Below are 16,735 nucleotides of genomic sequence, written 5' to 3' on the forward strand. Positions count from 1 at the left end.
CTCGGTCGGGTCCGAGTTTTTGGGTAGTAGGAGAGCGGAGGCACAAAAAGTTACGTCTAGGGAAGACGGAATCGACTAGGAGAGGGAGATAGAGGCCAAAGTTTTTGCGATAGTATTTGAAGTTAGTTAAAAATTCCCTCCTTCCTAAAAGGATCCTTCCGCCTGCAGTAGCGGTGGTGAGGCCGAGGGAGCCGCCATTTTGGATGTTCGGTTCCTGCTGCCACTGCTGCCGCCGCCCCCGGAGCTGCTGGTTTCATTCGAGGTTTCGGGCCGGTGAGTGTCACTCGCGGCGCTAAGGACATATTGCTTCTTTTGCCCCGCGCCTGCCGGGAGCGCTCGGCCGGAAGCTTCCTGTCAATCTCATGAGTCCGGTTCTAGGCTTTTGGGGGTGAGAAGAGAGGACAGAGGCTGGCCCAGGAGGGGCCCGGAGCCCCAGGGGCTGCTCCGACTTTCTTGAGGGCCGACCCGAGGCCTCAGACCAGGAGGCTCTGCACGCTTCTGCGTTTTGTGCTGTGGCGTTGCCCGGCCGGTGCGGGCCTCCTTTGGACCCATTGACTTTCTCGGGCTTCGATTCTCTTTTGAGGGTTCATTCAGGGAGCAGGGTTAGCGGGGCGGGCCCCACCCCCGCGTGTCTTTGAGCGGTATATCAGCGTTCTTGTATCTTGTACTTGGGTCAGGTCTTTCGTAGAACTCTCTTTAGCTCTTCCAAATGCTTAATTAATCGCTGTCTGCCCTGCAGTGGCGTCCTCTCCGAACCGGACATCGGCCTCGCCTCTCTCTAACCTTCCGACCAACTTCGTTTCCGATTTTCAGGGTTTCCTCCCTACCCCCAACTCACCTGCGAGTACACTGCTTACCTTTCTCTCAAACTCCTGATCCTGCGGACGTCAGTTTCTAATAATTCTCCGAATCATCTTGACTGTCTGACAGAGTCCGGACGATTGGTTATGTTTCCTAGTTAGGGTTTGGTGAAGGAGACCCATCGAACCACTCGCTCAGAGTATACTTCAGCAGTAAATGTTTGTGAAGCTAATGAAATGGCTTTTTTGGGGGGAGGTTAGGGAGGAAGGTGTCATGTTTTTTCATTGGTCAATTCCTTTCGTGTGCTGAACACTTAGTTATTTGGTGCTTATTGACCACTTATGTATTTGTATTGGTGATATTTAACCCTGGGCATGGAAATTGCCTGAGAAGGATCTTAATTTGACGTAGGTAGAAAGGAAGTAACTTTTTTGGCGACTGAAAGGATTAGTTAACAGAGGAGAGGAGCGAGTGAAGGAGTTAGTGATCTTAACTTGCAGGTGTTTTGTACGGTAATGATACTTGTTACCTGATTCTAAAAAATACGGATATTGACTTCATGTGTTAGAATTTTCTGGGGTAGTTGAATTTTAAATATTCATTTCCACCGTTCCCGTAATACTTGTCAGACTATACACGTTAACTTTTGGCTTAAAAATACAGATTTTCCAGGTATCCATAATCTCATTACCTTCATGCTGTTATTAAAGTATGTTTGCAAAATAGCATGTTTGAATAAAAAGCATTTCACAGTAATTTACTGATTACTTCCTACATTTCAGGTTAGGCGAGTGTGATTGAATCGCCTCTATTTCATCTCAGCCTGGATTTTTTAATCTGCGAAAGAGAAATAATTTGTGATTACAACCTAGTGACTGCTGAAATTTAAATTTGTAACTTGATGGACTCATTGCAGAGGGATGAAGAGAAAAGTGAAATAAAGTTGTAACTTGAACTTGGATCAAATCTTTTAATACTTCTAATCCGTGTCTAAGTGCATTATTCTTACCAGGTAGATAAATTCCTGTACTGGTCATATGATGTCTCCATAGAAGATTGACTGTTTTCATTGTAAATAGTGTTCTTGTTATTTATTTTAAGGAGACTTAAAAAATGTTAGTATTTGTGTATTTACTGTCAAGATAGGGAGTTTCTCTTTTGGTTTAAAGGAACTGTCAATCCCCTGAAATCTAGGGAATGCTTTTTCATTTACTAAGTACTCCTTTGTAGTTACTGAAATACTCCATTTCTGACTTACCTTTTTAAAACAAAGTTATTAGAAGAGCTATCAAGTACGTGTTACTTAACTCCGTTCATTTTGCGGTATGATGTATTGGTAGTCAAACGTCATTCATTCTTGGGTGGTTTGCATTCAATTGGAGTGTCTTTTTGCCTTACAAATTCTAAGCAAAGTGCTGTTTAGTGCACTGTTGATTGATCACATACTGGAATGTCTACTTTGTCTAAGGTTGTGGGATCATACTTGAAATTAACATCATTGTTTAGGGAACTTCAATTCATTTTCTTTTGGGTACAGTTGCTTGTTCTTTGATCTGTTTCACTCTTATCAGTTCTAGATTTGAGAGAATTTTATTTATTTTTTAGTACACTTTACACCCAAGTTGGGACTTAAACAAACTCATGACCTTGCCATCAAGAGTTGAATGTTCTATTGACTGAGCCAGCCAGGCACCCCTTGAGAGTAAATTTTAGAGTGAAATTGTAACGTACAAAAATTGTCAGAAATATCTTGGTGATATTTCACCCCCTCTTTATTTTAAAAATAGTCTTGAAATCAGTGATGTACAAAAACAAAAGTGCAATTTTTTGTGTGTGATTTATAAAAACTATACATATTGAAAAAGTTGAATGAGTATTTTCCAAAAGATTATTTTTAATTAAAAAAATTGAATTAGAAAACTACATACCAAAGCAGATTTTCAAAATGCTTAATCTCTTTATTTGCATTTGATGAGGATTAAAAAGTTTTATGTATAAAGCAGGACTTAATTGATAGCAAAACTTTAAAACTCTTACTTAGATTTAGTTTCAGAGAATCTAAAACTATTACCTTTTCTGTAAACTGCAACTACTTGTTTAGCTATTTTTGTTGCTTAAAATTCATTCATTTTCAGCTTTATGAATTTTTAGTTCTTAATTTTGGCATTCTTTCATCCCTTTGTTTTATCCAATTTCTTTCATGAAGGATAAGATTTAAAGTAACAATTAATTTTAAAATTAAGAGAACATATGGGTATGTCTAAGTTCTTATATATCTTGGCTTACAAGTTTTGAAAATTGTATCTTTGTCAAAAAGCATTAGGATTTTTTCATTTGCTTTTTTGTGTAGAAAATTTTATATCAGTGAAGGCACTCATTTCTACCTTGAAAATACATGAAAGGTGGTTTTTTTTTTTTTCCTTCTTTGAAGGAGTAACACAAAACAGTTAATTTGGCATGTATTTTGGCTGCTAGAAAACCAATCTCTTGTCAAAGTTTGAAGGGTCCGGAAGTAAACAACAACAACACAACCTTGCTCTTGGCCAAAGTTGTTGAGTCAGCATTAACTAACACTTTTGTATAAGGGCAAGATTTAAGATAATATGATGGAAATGAGAAGTGCTTTTTCATTAGGTACTTGGAGGTTTTGCATTTTTTGTTTACTTAGACAATTGGAGAAAATTGATGTTATAAATGTTGTCAGTGTAAAATAGTCTTCAAAGCAAAAAAAAAAAAAAACAAAAACAACGTATTTTAAAAGAGGAAGAAAACATGTGACCTTTGTACTTTATAAATAATGAAAGACATCCTAAAGGCAAGTAGTTTTTACCTCCTTTCTCTGTTACACTGCAATAAGTCACAGTGTAACCTTGATAGGCAGGTGCTTTGCTCACTGTAGCTTTCTTGTAGCTGATTGTAATGTGTTTTACTGAGCATTCTAGGCTTTTCAACTTGTTTGATTTTGAGATTAATGTTAATGATTTTTGTGAAGAGCAAATATGAGAAAGACATGAACTTAGATCCTTGGAACTGTAAAATATTTGTACTCCTCTCCTTACAAAACTTCGGGTTAAAAATGAGACTGATCTAGAATAGATGATGTACACTATTGGGTTAAAGGATCTAACTTTAGTAAATGATCATATAGTGGTACAACTCAAAAGAGTTCCATTATTGTTTTTACAGCTCAATTTAGTGAAGCTCATTACTAATCCTCATGATTGGGAAATTATTCCGTTTTAAGCTGAAGAAAAGGAAGGGAAGTTAATTTTTTTTAATCCCTTTTTCAAGTGTGCACAGAAGATTTGGTTTTCTTCCCACTTTTTGAAATTTTTGAAAACTTTTAAAATACGGTGAAAATACTGGTTTCAGGTGAATGGGGAAACTAACTGAAAATACTTAGGTAGCCTGTATCTTGGTAGGTACGAGATTTTGGGTATGATTTATTGACAGTAAGCTGTTGGGAGAAGAGTTTCTTTTCCTTTTTTCTTTTTTTTTTTAATTTCTGTTGCCTAGTATTTTTCTTTTTCTTTTTCTTTTTTTACATTTATTTATTTTTGAGAAACAGAGTGAGACAAAGTGTGAATGGGGGAGGGACAGAGAGAGAAGGAGACACAGAATCTGAAGCAGGCTCCAAGCTCTGAACAAGCAGTCAGCACAGAGACTGATGCGGGGCTCGAACCCACAAACTGTGAGATCATGACCTGAGCCAAAGTCGGACGCTCAACCGACTGAGCCACCCAGGCGCCCCAAGAATTTCTTTTTCTGATAGTACTCAATATGTGTGATGTTTTTTAAATGTGTGTTTGTCTCTACTAGTGAAAGTTGGGCTTTATATTTTCTTTAGAAACATTCCATGATGAAAGCTTAATAAATCGTGTTGATTATTTAGGAAAGTAGAATGAGGAAGCATTTACTAGCATTTGGTTGTGTTATTTTATTTACACACATTGGACTTTATTTAAAATTTTTTAAAAAGTAAACTTTACATGCAATGTGAGGCTTGATTGAACTCAATGACCCCAAGATCAAGAGTTGTGTGTTCTATGGACTGAGCTGGCCAGGCACCCCTACACACACTGAACTTTTTACTGTTTCTTGAATACTCAGGTTCTTTCATTTTCATTCTCTTTGTACCTGTTATGCCTATACCTGGAATGTTTTTCTTTTCTCCCTTCCACCTAGTAAACCTGTTCTTTCCTCTCAGCCCCCTGGCAGAGGGGTATAGTATAGTGCTTTCTTTAAAGTACTTGAATTGTCTACCTGTTCTTGAGCTTTCAGAGGACAAGAACTATATAATTTATGACATCCATAGTACATAGCACAGTGCCTGGCACTTAGTAGCTACTTTGTGGGATAGATGCTATGGATGAAAATAATATGGAAAAATTGTTTGGGTACTCAAATATATGGTGATTGGTTAATGCCAGAGCCAAAAACAGAGCCCTGAGTTATGAGAAGCTACTACAGGTCATTTACTTGTGACTTACAGAATTGATGTCAGTGAAGTTTACTTTCAGGTTTAGAAAACATAGGGATGCCTGGGTGGCTCAAAAGGTTGAGTGTAGGGCTCTTGTAGGACTACTCTTGTAGGACACTTTCGGCTCAGGTCATGATCCCAGGGTTATGGGATTGAGCCCTGAGCATGGAACCTGCTTAATTAAGATTCTCTCTCCCTCTGCCCCTTCCCTGCTCACGCGCTCGCTCTCTCTCTAAAAGAAAAACAAACAAAAAAGCAAAAACCTATATAAAACCTTGTGTCTGTACCCTGGAAAATAGCGTTTACATGTTTAATTCTGAAGTTGACCTTGCTCTTTCCTCTTTGTGATTTAGTCTGATTCTTTTTTGAGAGAGAGCATAGCGCTAGTTGGGTAGAGGCAGAGTGAAAGAGTCTTAAGCAGGCTCCAAGCCCAGCATGGAATCAATGTGAGGCTTGATCTCATGACCTGAGATCTTGTGTTTGTTTTTAAAAATTTTTAATGTTTACTTTTTTTTTAAATTTTTTTTTCAACGTTTATTTATTTTTGGGACAGAGAGAGACAGAGCATGAACGGGCGAGGGGCAGAGAGAGAGGGAGACACAGAATCGGAAACAGGCTCCAGGCTCTGAGCCATCAGCCCAGAGCCCGATGCGGGGCTCGAACTCAGGGAGCGCGAGATCGTGACCTGGCTGAAGTCGGACGCTTAACCGACTGCGCCACCCAGGCGCCCCTAATGTTTACTTTTGAGAGAGAAAAAAGGAGCATGAGCGGGGAAGGGGCAGAGAGAGAGTGAGACACAGAATCTGAAGCAGGCATCAGGCTCTTGAGTCGTCAGCACAGAGCCAGACACAGGGCTTGAACCCACAAACTGTGAGATCATGACCTGAACTGAAGTCGAATGCTTAACCAACTGAGGCACCCAGGCACCCCATGACCTGAGATCTTGATCTGACTTAAAATTGAGAGTCAGATGTTTAATGGACAGAGGCATCCAGGAGCTTTCTTCTGCAAAAGTTTCAAGTGGCAGCAAAGAAATCTACACTTCCCGCCATCTTCTTTCTTTTGAGTTCTTAATATGGTAACGCATTATACTAAAGAAACTAATAGTAAGTTGAGCATTTCAGGCTTTACTCCCCAAATGGAAATGTGTTGATACAGTTCAGTGATTTCTTGTCTTTCCCCTCTTGTTTGGATAATATACTTTTATAATGCTAAGGTTTTTTTTTTTTAATCTTTTTAATTTATAAAATAATAGGTGTCCATTATGATGAAAAAAAATCTAAAAACATATTTAAAGTTATCATTTCATTCGTTCTCTTCAGTGTTTGTCCCCAGCCATTTAACCAGGTTATGGGTATACTTCATTATTTCCCTCCATGCTTAGTCAAGTGCAGTGTATACTAACATAAATGTGCACTTCTATATGGATTCTTTATATTTATAAAAGGGAGATCATATTTTACATCACTCTGTAACAAGCTTTTCTTAATACATCCTGGTCAGTAAATATAATTTGATCTTGTTTTTTTAAATGTCCCTATTATGTCTCATAGTATGAATGTGTACCATACATAACTTATTTGGCTATTTTCTTGTGGATATTTAAGTTGTTTCTAGATTTTGTTAACACAAACAGTGATACAATAAAATCCTTGTACATGTCACCTTATTTATTGCCACTTTTAGTTATACAGAGTAGGGTCTCCGAGGTAGGATTTCTGGGTTAAAGGAAATATACTTTAAATGTTTTTATTGCCAGATTATTTTCTAAGTAGGTTGTCATAAGTTCTACCTCCACTAGCCGTGGGCTTTCTATGTCATCACATCATTAGATGTAAATACTTTTTACTGGTCTGTCAGATGATGACTACTCTCTCAGTTTGTCTTAATTTTAATTTTCCTGGCCATAATTCGAGCTAGCCTCTGCTTTTTTTTTTTTTTTTTTTTTAATTTCTATCTGGATTTCCTTTATTTAGAATTTTCATGTCTTTGGTTCCTTTTTCGCTTACTTTTCTGTGCATTTTCTTGATTTACTTTTGTTTTTCCTCATCTTCTAGGAACACCTTATGGTATATTAATTCTTTGTTGTATAATACATATATTTATTCATCTGGAATTAACATTTATATGAAGCAGGGAGTCTTATATGGTTTTCCTTTATATAGAGAGACAACTACATGAGGACTAAATAAACCATCCTTTCCCCAATGAATTAATTGCTATCTTATAAGTTTCCATGTATGTTTACTCCACTTCTGGTTCTTTTTTTCTCTTTACTTTTCTTTTTATTTTACTTTTTTGAGTATAATATATTTGTAAAAAGTAACACTGTTAAGAAAAGCTCCTCTCTAGGGGTGCCTGGGTGGCTCAGTCGGTTGAGTGTCCAGCTTCGGTTCCGGTCATGATCTCATGGTCTGTGAGTTTGAGCCCCATGTCAGGCTCTGTGCTGACAGCTCAGAGCCTGGAGCCTGCTTCGGATTCTGTGTCTCCCTCTCTCTCTGCCTCTTCCCCGCTCATGCTCTGTCTCTCTGACAAAAATATATACACGTTAAAAAAAATTAAAAAAACAAAAGCCCCTGTCTGGGATTCCTGGGTGACTCCGTCAGTTAAGCACCTGACTCTTGGTGTCGGCTCAAGTCATGATCTCACAGTTGGTGAGTTTAAGCCCTATGTCGGGGTCTGTGCTGACAGTGTGGATCCTGCTTGGGATTCTCTCTCTACTCCTGCTCCGCTTGCGTGCCTGTGTTCACTTTTTCTTTTTCAAAATAAATAAATAAACTTTTTTTTTTTAAAGAAAAGCATTTATCACTGTACTTCTTTATTTTCTTGATTATTCTTGAACATTTATTCTTATCTATTGATTAAAAATAATTCTAGGGGCGCCTGGGTGGCGCAGTCAGTTAAGCGTCCGACTTCAGCCAGGTCACGATCTCGCGGTCCGTGAGTTCGAGCCCCCCGTCAGGCTCTGGGCTGATGGCTCAGAGCCTGGAGCCTGTTTCCGATTCTGTGTCTCCCTCTCTCTCTGCCCCTCCCCCGTTCATGCTCTGTCTCTCTCTGTCCCCAAAATAAATAAACGTTGAAAAAAAAAATTAAAAAAAAAATAATTCTTCGGGTTCACAAAACCTCAAAAAAGTCTACTGTTCAGAATCGCATTATTCATATATTAATTTTGAGAGGCCTGACATTTTTAATTATGATAATTTTTCCTTGTGATTTTCCATTTGTTTAGATCCTGTTTCAGTTTTAGGTCCTTCAGTAAAGGTTTCATAGATTTAATAGTCTTCTTCATGTAGTTCTTAACGCCTTTCTTGCTAAATTTTTTCCTAGATATTTTATAGTTTTTGACACTATCGTCAATGGGACTTTCCCCCTCTATTTCTAACTAATGTCAGCAACATGGGTTAAAAATGGACCTTTAATTTCCTGTGGACCAGATCCCTATCCCCCCCTTTCTTGGTATCCAGAATGAACAGAACTTTGAAGTTATGAAGAATATGCTAGGGAAGCTTTGTTATCTTAGCGTGAAATCATTTTCTAGTAATTTTCTAGTAAACTTTCTAATGTCATCCTGCAGAAAAGACCTTTAGATAAATGTGACTTTGTCTTTTCAGGACGAATGTTATCTTGTTATTTTGAAAGTTTACAGTTTTGTTTTACTAATCCATTATGATTTTTAGTACTTTGATTTTTCAAAGCACAATTGATTGCTCAAGTAATATATGTTCATTTAAAATACAGCAGAAAATGTACAGAAGTTAAAAAGGCATCTGTATTTCTACATGGCACAGAAAATCTACCTTCCTTAACATACATTATATCCTTTGGGGCATATCTTTTATTATTTATTTATTTTTTTTAAGTTTATTTATTTTGAGAGACAGCACATGCATGTGAGCAGGGGAAGGGACAGAGAGAGAGAATCCCAAGTAGGCTCAGCACTGTCACCATGGAGCCCAACATGGGGCTCAATCCCACAAAGATTGTGACCTGAGCCATAGTCAGAGGCTTAACTGTGACTGAGCCACCCAGGTGCCCTGGGGCATATCTTTTAAAAAACCAAGATTTTTGTTCTGAGAATTTTGTGACAATTTTTGATAAGTGTGGGCTCCTTGGGACACTTTTGCTAATAGTAGGTTGAGAGAGTAAAAATTTGCTTTTTATTTTATCGGTGTCAAATTAGATATTGATTGTGTTTATTATCACTTATTTGGCCTTTATTTTCATGCATCTTAATGCAGTTGAATTGTTCAGTAGGCATATTTGCATTTATATACATCTGTTTTTAAATTCTCATTTTCAGTGAATTTTGGTTATGGATAATTAAAGGGGATGGCTGTAATTATTGTGGCATTTTAGGGAGAATAGAACTTAAGACTTCTTAGAGGAATGCCACCTGGGTGCCTAGACAGGGTGTGGTGGTATCTTGATGTGGTCACACATTTCACAGCATTCCGTTAGCCTGGAAGATCTAGAAAGTCCATTTTAGTATTTCATCTAGGGATGATTTAGCCTAATCAAACTCAGTGATGTGTGAATTAGAATAACAATGTTGTAATTCACATTGGGGCTGTGCTTTCTTCTGGATTTTGTGTCTACTTTCCAGGGCACCCTTGAAGGAATTTGGGAGACAAGATACTTGAAAAGATTAAGAATCACAAAGTTGCATTATGAGCCTGAAGCCAGAGTGTATAAAGTTGAATGGTCTTGAACGTTTCATCATTCTAGGCCATGGTGAAACCTGATGAAAGAACTATCCCTGTCCCACAATGGTGTTTACATCTGTAGTGACCAAAATACTTACTCCCAGATTTAATCTCCCTTATTCAAACAGTGATGTACTAACACTTCTCTTCCCTTTTCTTCACACTGTAGAACATTTCCCTTCTATGAGCACATTTCTTCATACTGTGGAAATAGGCTTGCACTGCCTCCCCTTCCCTGTCGCCTAATACTCAAAAGAAAGAAAACCACAAAAACACAAAGATGGTGAAAAGAACCTAGTTAAGTCAGATGAATGACAGCTGGTATCTGTAAGATATATCGGAAAGTAAAAGTGTGATCAAAGATTAATACTGTTGATCAATTTGGTGAAAACTTTCTTACTACTTTGGTCATAGTGTTTTGCAAGTTGTAAATGCATTAAAGCAATTCAGATATTCATATGCAATAAAAATCTGAAATAGGGCTTCTGTGTGGAGCATATAAAAATATAGGCCATATGGAGAATGCAGGACAGAAAGCACAGTAACTTCTTTTGGAGGGTTTTGCCTTGTATTAACTTAAGTCCCTGGAGTGTTCTTAGCCATACTTAAGAACTCAGAAAGCGGATGTTACAGGGTAATCACTGGCAAAGTTAATTGAAATCTAATTTCTTGTATCTTTTCTCATTGTTTAGCAAGAAAGACTTCAAGTACAGTTTTTGTGTTGGATAGAAAAGGAGGTAATTTTAATATTGAACAATTGCTTTTAATTTAAGATTTCTTTTTAGGTTAGAGCTCACATAGGTTCAGGTTTAGGGAAAGAAGGACAATGTAGCAGCAGTAACCCCAGCTTTTTGGTTATATATTCTTAACTGTTGGCTGGTGGTGATTCAGAGTTCACAGCTAGGTAGTGGGAGTTCAGAAACAGTGGGAGTTCAGCTTAGTTAACTCAGCTGGGTAGAATAGAGGACTGGGTTGAGTCCTGGTGCCTGTCCTATTGCTGTTGGTAAGTAGCTGGTGCACATTCTTTACTTTGTGTGCTTTGGAAAGGACAAATGCATTTTCTTTATCTAAGATGCTTCTAGCATTTAGAATTTAGTTAAATGCAGTATTTATCAAGTTCCTACTCTTAGGTAATGGGAATACAAGGATAAATAATATCAACAAGATCTGGTCTTTAGGAGCTTATATTTGACTGGGAAAAATAGGCTTTTCAAAGAAAAAGTAATCATGGCCTGGAGTTGGTATTGCAGTAGGATGAAAATCTTTATCAACTAAAGAGGTTTGTGGAGATTTTGGAAAATAACCATTTTCTCCATTTTGGTATAAATTTTAGGAGAATTGGAACATATGCAGTCATTGTTTTTTCTGTTTCTTTCCTATAGTAAGCATTCATAATTTTGGTTGCTCTTTGGGTATATAAAGTAATTAAGCTCCAAAACCTCACTTTGTTTACATTATGGGTAGAAACTTAAAAAATGAATTTCACACTTTTTGTTATTTTTCAACATTATGTATTAAAAAACCATTAATGAAATACATTTATCTACAATCTGTTTATCTTAACAAGTCAGACTTTTAATTTTTCTGTGTCCTTTTTCCATCCTTGTCCTAATGAGTATTTGAGAACAAAAGGGACATCTTATTTTTATAAAATGTACAAGCCATGTAAATGTCAAACATATGGACACTTAGGCATTAAATAAAACCATTGAAATACTAAATGTAAATAATATAAAAGGAGAAATGGATATAAACACAATTATAGTGGTAGACTTTGACATATCTTTCTCAGCTTTTTAAGGGTCAAGTAGTTAAATTAATAGGAGCACATAGTATCTGAACTCTATATTTTAGAAATTGTTACTTCTCAGGTACAGTTTTATTTATTTATTTATTTAAAAAATTTTTTTTTCAACGTTTATTTATTTTTGGGACAGAGAGAGATACAGCATGAACGGGGGAGGGGTAGAGAGAGAGGGAGACACAGAATCGGAAACAGGCTCCAGGCTCTGAGCCATCAGCCCAGAGCCCGACGCGGGGCTCGAACTCACGGACCACGAGATCGTGACCTGGCTGAAGTCGGACGCTTAACCGACTGCGCCACCCAGGCGCCCCTACAGTTTTATTTTTTTATTCACTCAATTGTCATCTTAATCTTAAAACACAACTTTATAGGATGCCTCGGTGGCTCATTCAGTTGAGTGACTTGGTTTTGGCTCAGGTCATGATCTCTTGGTTGGTGAACTTGAGCCCTGTTTTGGGCTTTGCGCTGGTAGTGCAAAGCCCGCTTGGGATTTGCTCTTTCTCTCTCTCTCTCTGCCCCTCCCCTGCTCATGCACTCTCTTAAAAATAAATAAACTTAAAAAAAAAAAAACCTTTATATTTCCTACAACCACTCTAAGAAAAAGAAAAAAACTGACTTTTTTGAGGTATACACAATATTTAAAGTCTATAATGGGATTATAAATGTATTATGGATTGGATTATGAATTATATGTAATGTATATAAAAGTCCTAATGCACATATTTACTGTATAGAATTAGATGTTAGGATACAATTTTATATCCAGGTTTTTCCACCTCTGCCTTAAATGTTATGTTATTGAACCATTTATTGATAAATCAGGGTCTTGTAAAATAATTATGGTACTCTTTGTAATTTAATACTTTTAAGACTTTAGGGGAGAGTTTAATGCTTTTTGCTAGTACACTAAATAGGCTCAGATTACTGTGGTGTGTGTGTGTATTTAAGATAAGTATTTTAGGGGTGCGTCTGTGGCTCAGTCGGTTAAGCATCTAACGTTGGCTTGGTTCATGATCTCATAGTTCGTGAGTTCAAGCCCCACGTTTGGCTCTGTGCTGACAGCCTGGAGCTTGGTTTGAATTCTGTGTCTCCTTCTGTCTCTGCCCCTCCCCCACTCGTACTCTGCGTGTCTCTTTCTCTCTCTCTCAAAAATAAATAAACATTAAAAAAAATAAACTATGTTAAGGTAAGTATTTTAATTTTGGATTTGTAAAAAATTATAAATTAAGGTAATTACTATGGAACTCAAAGGCAGAGATGTACCAGCGATTTGATCTGTTTCTATTCATTTATTTATTTTTAATGTTTATTTTTGAGAGAGTGAGACAGAGCGTGAGCGGGGGAGGGCCAGAGAGAGGGAGACACAGAATCCAAAACAGGCTCTAGGCTCTGAGCTGTCAGCACAGAGCCTGACGTGGGGCTTGAACCACTAACTGTGAGAACATGACCTGAGCCTAAGTCGGACGCCTAACCGACTGAGCCACCCGGGCACTCCTGATCTGTTTCTTTTTGATTAATCACTTAAATTTTTTTACAGGGTAAGAATCTGATGTAGGGGCGCCTGGTTGGCTCAGCTGGTTAAGTGTCTGACTTCCCCTCGTGTTCTGATCTCAGGGTTCATGAGTTTGAGCCCTGTGTCTGGCTCTGCACTGACAGTGCTGGAACCTGCTTGGAATGCTCACTCTCGGCCCCCCCACCCCTCGCTGTCACTGTCTCTCAAAATAAATGAATAAGCTTAAAAAAAAAAAAAAACTTTAAAACATCCATTATGTAAAGGGCACAAACTTTTTAGAATTGTGGAAAGAGTACAAGCAGATCTGTCTTGAAATTTTCAGTTGCACAATACAGTATTGTTAACTGTAGGCGCAATGTTATATAGCAAATCTGTAGAATTTATTAATCTTGCTACTATGCTGTTTGGATACTTGTTTCTGCTCTATGTAGGTTTTATTTTTTTGCTTTGCTGCTGCTGCTGTTTCTTCCCTTACTGTAAGATGACATTTTGTTGACTGTCCGTCTTCTTCCCTAAAACAGCTTCTGTCCCCTGGTCTCCACCCTCCTCTGTTTCCCTTTCAGTTTTCTAATTTGTAAATCAGAACCTGCAAATAGAGTAAAGTGGATGTTTTCGTATGTTGATGTGATGCTCTCTATATTGCTGCATGACGTTATAAAAATAGGTTTCAGGGGCGCCTGGGTGGCGCAGTCGGTTAAGCGTCCGACTTCAGCCAGGTCACGATCTCGCGGTCCATGGGTTCGAGCCCCGCGTCGGGCTCTGGGCTGATGGCTCAGAGCCTGGAGCCTGTTTCCGATTCTGTGTCTCCCTCTCTCTCTGCCCCTCGCCCGTTCATGCTCTGTCTCTCTCTGTCCCAAAAATAAAAATAAACATTGAAAAAAAAAATTAAAAAAAAAATAGGTTTCAGATTCTCAGCTATGTTTAGCTAAGTCATCACTATAATCATATTCATACTTTATTTTTTAAAAAAGGATAATTTGTTATTGTTAGCAATAATGTTTAAGTTACTGTATTTTAAGGAATCTTGTGGCTTTCGAGTATTTTGAAAGGCAAGTAAAAACTCCTAAAATAAGGAAATCCTCAGCGTTGTAATAAGAGCAAGTAGGTTGTGTTTTCCAGGTTATATATTCTACAACATTCGCTACATGGATTAGATATATTTGAATTTAGTTTTTAATATGAAACATTTCAGACATAAAATATATGAAGAATAATAAGTACTGAATTATCCACTACCTAGTCTCAAATAAAGCATCACCAGTATAGCTGAAGCCTTCTGTGTGTTACTCTGTTCCTCATCATATTCCCCTCCCTCCCAGATGTACCACAGTGTTGATCTTTATGCATGTTTTACATGTTCATTTTATGCATATTCTTAGTCTCTTACTGCATTTTTGTATCTCTAAAGAATAGGTTCTTTTACACATTTTAAACCTTTATGAATATTAGTACTGTGTTATTCTGCAACTTATTTTTGCTCAAAATTAATTTATTATGGATAGTTTATGTAGGCAACCATTATGGCCAACATTTATTTATTGGATACAACGTGTGTGGCACTGCGCAAGAAGTTTACATGTATTCTCTTTTAATTCTTGTAGCAATCCTTTGAGGTAGGTACTCTTCCTATTTTACAGATGAGGAAATTGAAGCTCTGGGATGTTGTCATTTGCTCACGGACACATAGCTGATAAGTGGTAGACCTGAGATTCAAATTCAGGTAATTTTACTTCAGGGTCATCATTTTTATTTTATTTTTTTAACATTTTATTTATTTTTGAGACAGGGAGAGACAGCATGAACAGGGGAGGGTCATAGAGAGGGAGACACAGAATCTGAAACAGGCTCCAGGCTCTGAGCTGTCAGCACAGAGCCCAATGTGGGGCTCGAACTCACGGACAGTGAGATCATGACCTGAGCCAAAGTCGGCCGCTTAACTGACTGAGCCACCCAGGCGCCCCAGGGTCATCATTTTTAACAGTGCTTAGGGTCATTGGATAAGGGTAAGGCTGCACAGTCCTTTATCTCAGTTTCTGAAATTAAAAACAAAAATGCCCAGGAGTTCTTCATAATTCTTTTGGTCTTAAAATCTGATTTGACCAGACATGACACTGTAGTAGTTTATTTTTCTCATTTGGTGTGAATATTCATATGTTATTTCAGAAATATTGTTTGGTAATGAAACTGTTGCTCCAGTCATGGTAGGTGAGTTATGACATAAAAAATATGCACTGTATTACTTTTCTAAAATTCAGAAAATTCTAAGTTTTGCTCTTAATAGCTTTGGAAAACAAATTGTGGGTTGGTACTGTGCTACAGATCTCTTTCTACATGGGATTTAGGAGTTGTTGAGCTGATGCAGAAAGCACTTAATTTTGGAAAAGAAAAAATTTCTAAGTATATTGAATTAGTTTGGCTGTGAAACAGTTTAGCTTACCCTAAATACAATTTTCTGTTCTGTCATTGGTCAGTAGTTTTTGCTGTTATTTTATATGGCTGGAATTGTAAAAATCTGTTTTCCTCACTAGACTTTTGAGTTCTTAAGGGTAGAGATTACAACGTTGGCAGTCGTCAGCACCTTTTGCAATGCCTGACATAGAGAAGGCTCAGCAAATATTTGTTGAATGAGTGATTGGCACTTTTTGGTATAACATGTTTCCCTGTTACTTAGGTCATCTATGGGATAGTATGACTAATTGAATTGGATAATGCATGCATGACGGTAACTTCTAATTCCGTAGTTTTTGTTCTCCTTTCCCCCTTTGAAATAGATATAAATGATGCTTATGTTGATATCATTTATGGTACTATTTACTCTGTAGTCTAATGGGCCCTGAACTGTTAAACTTTTTTTTTTTCATTTTTTTTGATTAAAGACTTTGCAGTTTTCTGAATTCAAGATTCTCAAACTTAATGTCCAATTTTGAAAACTGCGTTTAAGTGCTATGTTTTGAGAATTCCTTTTTATAGTCTAGTTACAAGTCCTTGTCAGATATGTGATTTGCAGAAATCTCACTCTGTAACTTGTCTTTTCATTTTCTTAACAGTGTTTTTCATAGTGCAAAAGTTTATAATTTTTATGAAATCCAGTTTTAACATTTTTCTCTTATGAGTGTGCCTTTGATGTAATGTCTAAGAACTCTTTGCCTAACCCCAGTCAAGAAGGTTTTCTCCATCATCTTCTAATGGTTTTATAGTTGTGTGTTTTACATCTAGGTCTATGCTTCATTTTGAGTTAATCTTTGTATAAACTGTGAGATTTAGGTAGAGGTTCAGTTTTTTGGCATATGGATGTCCAGTTGTGATATTCATTGAATTGTTCATAGTATCACCTAATTATCCTTTTAGTATTTGTGATAATAGTCCCTTTCATTACTGATACTAGTGATTTGTGTTCTTTCTCTTTATCATCTAGCCAGAGGTTTATCAGTTTT

At 37.3% G+C, this 16,735-nt stretch overlaps 1 protein-coding gene across 2 annotated transcripts in view; it reads left to right on the plus strand.

Annotated features, from left to right (window-relative positions):
- The first annotated feature begins 168 nt into the window (after nucleotides 1-168).
- The window catches only part of AP1G1 (adaptor related protein complex 1 subunit gamma 1), an 80,471-nt gene continuing 63,904 nt past the window's right edge, over nucleotides 169-16,735 (plus strand). For both annotated transcript variants that reach the window (XM_040443008.1, XM_040443009.1), the window contains exon 1: nucleotides 169-273. The gene's annotated coding sequence lies outside the window, so the exon portion shown is untranslated. The remainder of the gene's footprint in view (nucleotides 274-16,735) is intronic.

Source organism: Herpailurus yagouaroundi, unplaced genomic scaffold, assembly GCF_014898765.1.
Source record: "Herpailurus yagouaroundi ecotype Mexico unplaced genomic scaffold, PumYag 190, whole genome shotgun sequence".
Lineage (NCBI taxonomy): Eukaryota > Metazoa > Chordata > Mammalia > Carnivora > Felidae > Herpailurus > Herpailurus yagouaroundi.